This window comes from Hippopotamus amphibius, chromosome 15 (genome assembly GCF_030028045.1).
Source record: "Hippopotamus amphibius kiboko isolate mHipAmp2 chromosome 15, mHipAmp2.hap2, whole genome shotgun sequence".
Lineage (NCBI taxonomy): Eukaryota > Metazoa > Chordata > Mammalia > Artiodactyla > Hippopotamidae > Hippopotamus > Hippopotamus amphibius.
Genome location: NC_080200.1, coordinates 389,131 through 396,968, shown reverse-complemented (window position 1 = coordinate 396,968; position 7,838 = coordinate 389,131).

Below are 7,838 nucleotides of genomic sequence, written 5' to 3'. Positions count from 1 at the left end.
TGCCCCAGCCTGTGCGTCCAGGGCTCTGATTTCTCCGCGTTCTCACCATGTATTTCCTCAGTCTGTCCCCACGTCCTCCCTGCCTCGGGCCCCCGTGGCACCAGGCCCCCGGGCTGTGCCGGTCTCACCAGCTCTCCCCCAGCGGGCCCTGGGCCGTCGTGGGGAGCCCGGGCTGGGAGTCCTGCAGGACGTCCCCGGTCTGGGTTTATCTGGTGTTTTCTCACGGTTGTACTGGAGCCTTGGGTTCCAGGGAGACCTTGGAGGGGAGTGCCCTTCTCACCCATCACCCCAGGGGTCCCTGCTGCCGACTGACCTTGACCTGACCTCCTGGCTCCTCCATGGGGTGTGTGTGTGGGTCCTTCCCCTGCACGCTGCCCTCCTGGGAGGGGTCTCTCGTGGTTGATGGCGACAGAAGCCGCAGGCCAAAACGTCCGCGTCACCTCAGGGCCCCTGCCGGGCACCAGGTGTGCGGGGAGCCCGGGCCTCGGGGAAGGTGGGTGACAGACCGCACGGTGGAGGACGGCAGTGGGAAACCAGAGAGGGGCGGGGAGGCAGGAAGGGGCTGTGGCCTCTCCCAGGGCCACATCGAACCCGGGGCTGGGCCCGAGGGTGGAGGAGGGACCCGCAGAGACCCCATCGGGGCGGAATCGTGGTCCCCGAGAGAGGTCCACGGGCCCCCGTGAACACACCCTTATTTGGAACCAGGGTCTTTGCGGATGTCGTTAGCTGAGTCACCGCAGAGCAGGGCGGCCCTCCTGCAAAGGCTGGTGTCCTTCTCGGCAGAGGGGACGGAGAGACACAGGGCGAGGCCACGTGACACAGGGGCAGAGATGGGATGATGTGGTCACCGAGGTGGCCGGCTGCCCCAGGAAGACGGTCCCTCTGAGCCTGCGGCAGGAGCCAGCCCGCCCACACCTTGACCTCAGACTTCCGGCCCCAGACAGTGAGAGAAGAACGGTGTGTCGTTTTAGGTCACCCTGCTGTGGCTCTCGGCGGCGGTGGCCACAGGAAATTGACTCTGCCTCCGGGAAGTGGGGGCCAGGCGGGCGGGGAGGGCGGCTGGCTTCCATGGGCTTGCAAAATTCATGACAAGGACAATGTCTCGATACGGAGGGAACGTGAGCCGGGCTGTAAGCGATCCCAAGGCCACCTGTTCACGTACCACCCGCCCGCCCGTCTGCGGGGTCACGGGGCCGCGGGCACCGGGTCACGGATGCCTGGGGGGGGGGGGTCGTCCCAGCCCAGTGCGGGCACAGGGGGGACCGCAGACCCACCTCCTCGCTCACTGAGGAGCGGAGACCCCAAACACAGGCTGGCGACCCCGGGGCTGCCTCATCCGGAACCTGTTCTGGGAAAGCCCGCCCCTGCCTGGTCCAGACCTTGGCTTCTGACCTTGGGCAGGTGTGAGGCGGCTCAAAAAGGCCAAACCAAGTCGAAGCCCAGAATCGACTACAGTAAAGCAGCTGTTCTCACCTGGGGAGATTCTGCCTCAAGGGACACTGGGCCACATCTTGGGACGTCTGTGGCCATCATGATGGGGGCTCCTGGCATCGCGTGAGTGGGGCCAGGGAGGCTGTCCACACCCCGCAGAGCCTGGGACGCCCCACAGAGGATGGTCTGAGCCGAGGAGACGGGCTCAGCCCCTTTGGTGTTTTGGCATGCTTTCTGGGGCCACGGGGACCTACAGGGAGACGTCCGCTCAGTCAAACTAGATGCTCCGGGGCCTCTGCAGTCCTGGACCCTGGAGCTCAGGGCTCCCTGGGGGCGGGCGTGGGGGGATTCTGGTAAGAAGCTAATTCTGGAAGGATCCAGGAGGGGGAAGGACTGTGTCCCCAGGCGGGCCGCGGGGCTCCGGGACAGAGTAGCAGCAGCCCTCGGGTTTCAGGGTAGGTGACACCGGAGACCGGCGAGCCTCTCCGCAGTGGCACCCGCGGCATCAATAGTTTACAGCGGGAAACGGACACTTGATCCCGTGTCGCGGGCTCAGGTGCCACAGGGCTGCCTGCCAGGGAGGCTCCCGATGACCCGCCTTGGGGACAGGACGGGCCCCCTCTGGCTCTGAACACACCGGCGAGCGTTTGGTGCCGTGGTTTTCACAGAAGCCTCCCCTTCCCGGAGTGGAGACGTATGTCACAAATTTGCTCTTGTTTGGATGGGCCACGGGATGGGGGCTGCCGGGTGCTCACCCAGAGGAGTCCAGGCAAAGGCACCGGCTCCAGGTTCCTCTGCATCTCTGCACCGACATGTCTGCAAACAAGACGGATCAAGCAACCAACACGCACGTGAAAAGGTGTTCGACACGAGGGAAATGCAAGTCAGACCGCAGGCACAGGGCGGCCTCCGTCCGCACGGCCGTCCCAGTGTGCGCCAGGATGCGGGGAGGCTGGAACCCTTGTCCACAGCAAGTGCGAGGTGGAACGGTGCAGCTGCCGTGGACGACAGTGGCTGTTCCTCTAAAGGGAAAAAGCAGTAATGGGATGAACAGCAGACAAAAGGTGAACCCAACCCGAGTGTCCATCAAAGGACAGACGTGTCCCTCCGCCCACGGGAGCATCCCTCAGCCACGGGAAGGGATAGAAGCCCTGACACGCGCGACCACGTGGACGGACCCTGAGGACACGAGGCTCAGGGAGAGACGCAGACGCAGCAGGACACGCAGGGTGTGACTCCACGGATGGGAAACGTCCAGAACAGGCAGAGCCACAGAAACAAAGAGGAATTAGTCGTTGTCAGGGGCTGGGGAGGGGGTGGGGTGACTGCTGACGGGGACAGGGATTCTTTTTCCTGAGCGTTTTGTATGTATTTTTTCTTACCATCTTTAAAACTTAAGTATGTTAAATACTCATTCTACACAATTAGACAACCAAACAGAAGAAAATTAAAAATCATCTATAACACCCAGCCTCCCCCCATCAACAATAACTACCTGGAACATCATAGGCTTTCCCTTCAGAGGCTTTACTTCCTGGATCTATTTATGCTGCATGGGAAACGTGCATGTATGCACACAGAGATGTGCATGTATTTACATATCGGTACATACGTGTGCGTACATATAATACATGTAATCGTATACATATTTTCATATACATGCCTGTATATATATAATGGGGATCAGGCTAACATCTTCCAAACCTTACCTAAAAATTACTGTGTCATTGTAGCAAGTTTGCACAACCCTGGAAGAATAAAAAAAATAAGTGTGCAAAGCTCTTCGGTCCTGGCAGATTCCCGCTGGCCCAAGCGCACCCTGCTTCCAGGCATTCTCCACCTCCCGAAACCTGCGGGGATCCTACAGTCATTTTCCTATTTTATAAGGTTGCACCTCTCTCCCCCTCCTGTTTTATGAGGTTGCACCACTCTCCAGCTCCTGGCTGTTACACAGTTTCCCTCCTGAGGTTTTTAAACAGTCCTCAAGCCTTTTGTATCCATTTTTTCCTTGATACATTTAAAAACCAGTTCTGGGGGTCTCCCAGGTTTAGGCAGGAAAGCACTTAAAAATAGAGTTGAGAACCTCCGTGGTGGCGCACTGGTTAAGAATCCACCTGCCAACGCAGAGGACACAGGTTTGATCCCTGATCTGGGAAGATCCCACATGCCTAGGAGCAGCTAAGCCCGCACGCCACAAATACTGAGCCTGCGTGCTGCAACTAATGAAGCCCATGTGCCTAGAGCCCGTGCTCCGCAACAAGAGAAGCCACTGCACTGAGAAAGAAGAGTAGCCCCCGCTCGCCACAACTAGAGAAAGCTGGTGCGCCGCAACAAAGACCCAATGCAGCCAAAATAATTTTAAAATTTTTTAAATAAAAAAAATTTTTAATGAAAAAAATAATAGTAAATGAAATAGAGTTGATGTGGAGAGGAAAACAAACATCCCAGGAATCCGGTAAAACTGTCAGCTGCTGTTACACAGAGCAGAGTCTTAACTTCTTACTTTGCAGTTTTATTCTGTTAACCAAGGAGAGACGTGTGTCTCCTTGTTAAGATGGTTCCCCTTCGTTTTCCTTCCCATTTATCTGATATCCTGGACGATACTAACATTTCTTCTGAAACATCCTTTCAGTTGCTGTTTTAATGGTGGTGAAAGAGACAGAACTTAAAATTCACTGTCTTCACCGTTTCTGAGCGCACAGCTCAGTGGCGCTAAGCACATTCACACTGTTGTGTGGCCATCCCCACCCTCCATCCACAGAGCTTTCCAGAAACCTCATCTTTTTTTTTTTTTTGGCCGAGCCACGTGGCTTGCAGGATCTTAGTTCCCCGCCCAGGGATTGAACCTGGGCCCTCAGCAGTGAAAGCGCTGAATCCTAACCACCAGGCTGCCAGGGAAGTCCCTGGAAACATCATCTTTTACTAGAGCTGGACGATGGTGGCAATGCCGCCCGTCCTCAGCTTGTGGGAGCCCCTGGCCGAGGCCACGCCCCTCAAGTCCTTCCCTGACCCCTCACACGGGTGGCTGACCTGGTCACCTTGAAGTCACTCGGGACGTGCCAGGGGCCCAGGTCTGCACACTCTGCCCTCTGGCCCTCAGTCCCAGGCCCCGCCAACCTGGGAACCGCCACCTCCCCCGGGGCCTCGCACCAGGACCCTTCGGCCAGCCGGCTGCCCCTGGGCCTTCCTGTCAGAGCACCAGAGCTGGACAAACAACCAGAAAACCCCAGAAAGCCAGGGGTGATCACCCTTCCTTCCCTACAACCCAGCATTCTTAGATATATATACTTTAAAGAAACCCACGTTTTGCACCCCAAGCTTCTCTGTGGAGCCCACAGGGTTTAAATTCCCGCCCACTATCCTGGAGGAACATTCTAGAAGCAGTCGGGCAAAGGAAGGCCCCACCAACTTCCATCACCCCTGTTTTCTTGGCCATTTCCTTTTTGCTGAAGATAAAATAGGTCCTAATAATAAAAACAAACCTACCGAGAGGCTTGTATTTATCTCCAAAGCGCGGCCTCTGGGCTCCGGAATGTTCTTGTGTCATTTCCAGATATTGTATAGGGTTCCGGCAGAGCCACGGGGACACAGCCGGGACAGACCAGGCCAAGGCTTTAGAAACACGGCTTTTAAATCCCCGTGTGCCGCCAACAACCTGCAAAGTTCACGCTTATTTCTCCCTGGGAAACTTGTCTCTGGAACCTTCCACGGGGGTTCTCCTATGTCCAGAAATGAAGAATCCAAACCACCAAGGACTCCCCGCCCAGACCCCCAGATCCCCTTACAGAGAGGCCCGCAGGGCACAGAGATCTTGACCCCAGACAAGGAAGGAACATTCCTTCGGTTTCCCTGCACTGTCTGATCATTTTCCCCTTTTCCGTTTCCGGCTGAGGAATGAGGTATTAAACCAAAGAACGAAAGAAAACCAGAGGGAGGGTCTGGGGCAGTTTTCCTTGCTTTTCCAAGTGTGTGGATAACTGTCCTTGTCGCCCCGAGGCGCGGGGCTGGGTGGCCCCGGGTGGCCTCCCTCCCTCAGCCCCACCGCAAGGGGGACCGGCCGCATTCCCAGCATTCCTCTCCTCCTTCCCACATTGTTTGTTTGTTTGTTTAAAATTAGACGCCGCCAAGAACCCCTTTCTCCTTTTGTCCCTGCTGTCCTAGGACCACCGCCTGGCCGGCCGGCCGCAGAGCCCGCCAGCACCCTCCCCAGGCCCGCCCCGCGGAGACACCCTCACTGTGGGTTGCTTCGCATCTCAGGGGGTGCAGAGCCTGCGGGACCCCAGGCCCGTGGAGCAGGCCTCCTGCCCCTCCCGCCCCTCCCGCCCCGGCTTCGGGGCCGGCCTGCGTGGCTGCTGCAAGCAGAGGAGGCTGCGCCGCTCGCAGGCCAGGCTGGGTCCTGGACACCGAGGCCTGGGCCCAGGGAGGGGACAGAATTGCAGACGCCGGGTGGACAGCTGACATCCCGCTTGCTGCGAGGAAACCGAGGCCGGGGCTGCCACCCCCAGGCCGGGGAGGGGGTGCCCCCAGCACCCAGCCCCTAACCCTAACCCAGTGGGCACCTGGAGAGGGCCAGCCTGGCCACGGTGGGGCCGGCGGGCAGTTTGGGCAGCTGTCCCAGTGCCCTGAGCCCCAGCGATGCTGCCCCTCGCGGAGCGGCGGTGCCCCGGCTGCAGAGAGCAGAAGCTGCGCCTGAGTGGCCTTGACCTCCTCCTGGAAGGAAAAGGAAGGCCAAACCAGATCACACCTGTCAGGCCTCCGGGGGCTCCGGCACTCAGGCGGGACCGCAGAGTCGCCGCCGGCAGAGTCGTCTACCGCTGTTGTTGACACGGGACTGTTTCCAGGAAATTGGACGATCCCTGCCAGGTTCAGGCGCACGGCAGGTGCATGCGCTCGGGCCTTTGTTACTGCCCCCCAATCACCTCTGCCCGGCGCAGGGCAGGTACACAGCCTACGGAACTCTGACACGGAACAAAGGAAACCTCATTTTTTTTTGTATTTTTATTTTTAAAAATCTATTTATTTATTTACTCATTGGCTGTGTTGGGTCTTTGTTCCTGCGGCCAGGCTTTCTCTAGTTGGGGGGGGGCCTGTTCTTCATTGTGGTGCACGGGCTTCTTAGTGTAGTGGCTTCTCTTGTGGAGCACAGGCTCTAGGCACGCAGGCTTCAGTAGTCGTGGCTCACGTGCTCAGCAGTCGTGCACTGGCTTAGTTGCCCCAAGGTATGTGGGATCCTCCCAGACTAGGGCTTGAACCGGTGTCCCCTCCATCGGCAGGCGGGTTCTTAAGCACGTCACCACCAGGGAGGTCCTCAACCTCATTTAAAATGGAGTCGGGGGACTTCCCCGGTTCTGCAGTGGTTAAGAATCTGCCTGCCAGTGCAGGGGACACAGGTTCGGGCCCTGGCCTGGGAAGATTCCACAAGCCGCAGGGCAGCTAAGTGCGTGTGCCACAACTATTGAGCCCATGTGCCACAACTACTGAAGCCCACGTGCCTAGAGCCTGCGCTCCACAACGAAGCGTAGCCCCCACTTGCAGCAACTAGAGAAAACCGTGTGCAGCAATGAAGACCCAATGCAGCCAATAAATAAATTAATTAATTAATTTTAAAAAAATGGAGTCAGAGGCGGAAGGGGGAGCCCTCAGCCGCAGCACTGCGGACCCCAAATAGGAAGGTTACTGTTTCTTACCAGCTGGGGAAGGTAGCATTTCTCCCTGCCCAGCAACAGCCCAGCCAATGGGAGGCCACCACAGCCCAGCCAATGGGAGGCCACCACAGCCCAGCCAGTGAAAAGCCGCCACACTCACAGCTCCCAGGTTCCTCCAATAGGCTCTTTGCTTACAGCAGCCCCTCCCAACTTCCTGTTCTCTGTGGGAATGTGCTGGGCTCCGTTTTCGGCTTGCCTGTGGCCCCGGGGTTGTGCGCCCCGGGTCGCAGCTCTTTGCTGTTCCTGAGTGAAACCATTTTGCTGGCAAGGTAACCGGCTGCTTTAGACTGAAGGTCCAGTTTATGGTCAAGGAGGTCCCATCTGGGAGTAAAGTTGTTTTGAGCATGATTAGTCTTTTTTTTTTTAATTTTTTTAATTGAGGTGAAATTCACATAACATAGATTTGGCTTTTTGTGTGTGCACGCGCGCGCGATGCTCCGAGAGGCTTGTGGGATCCGAGTTCCCCGACCAGGGATCAAACCCAGGCCGTGGAAGTGAAAGCTCACCTAACCACAGGACCTGGTGGCCCGAACCATGGGACCGCCAGCGAATTCCCAGAATTGACCGTTTTTAAGCGCACAGTTCAGTGGCAGCACATTTGCAATGCTGTGCAATCATCACCTCTAATTCCAGAACGTTCCATCACCCCAGTCTCTCCCCACCCCCTCCCCAGCCCCTGACAACCAGGAACCCACTCCCCGT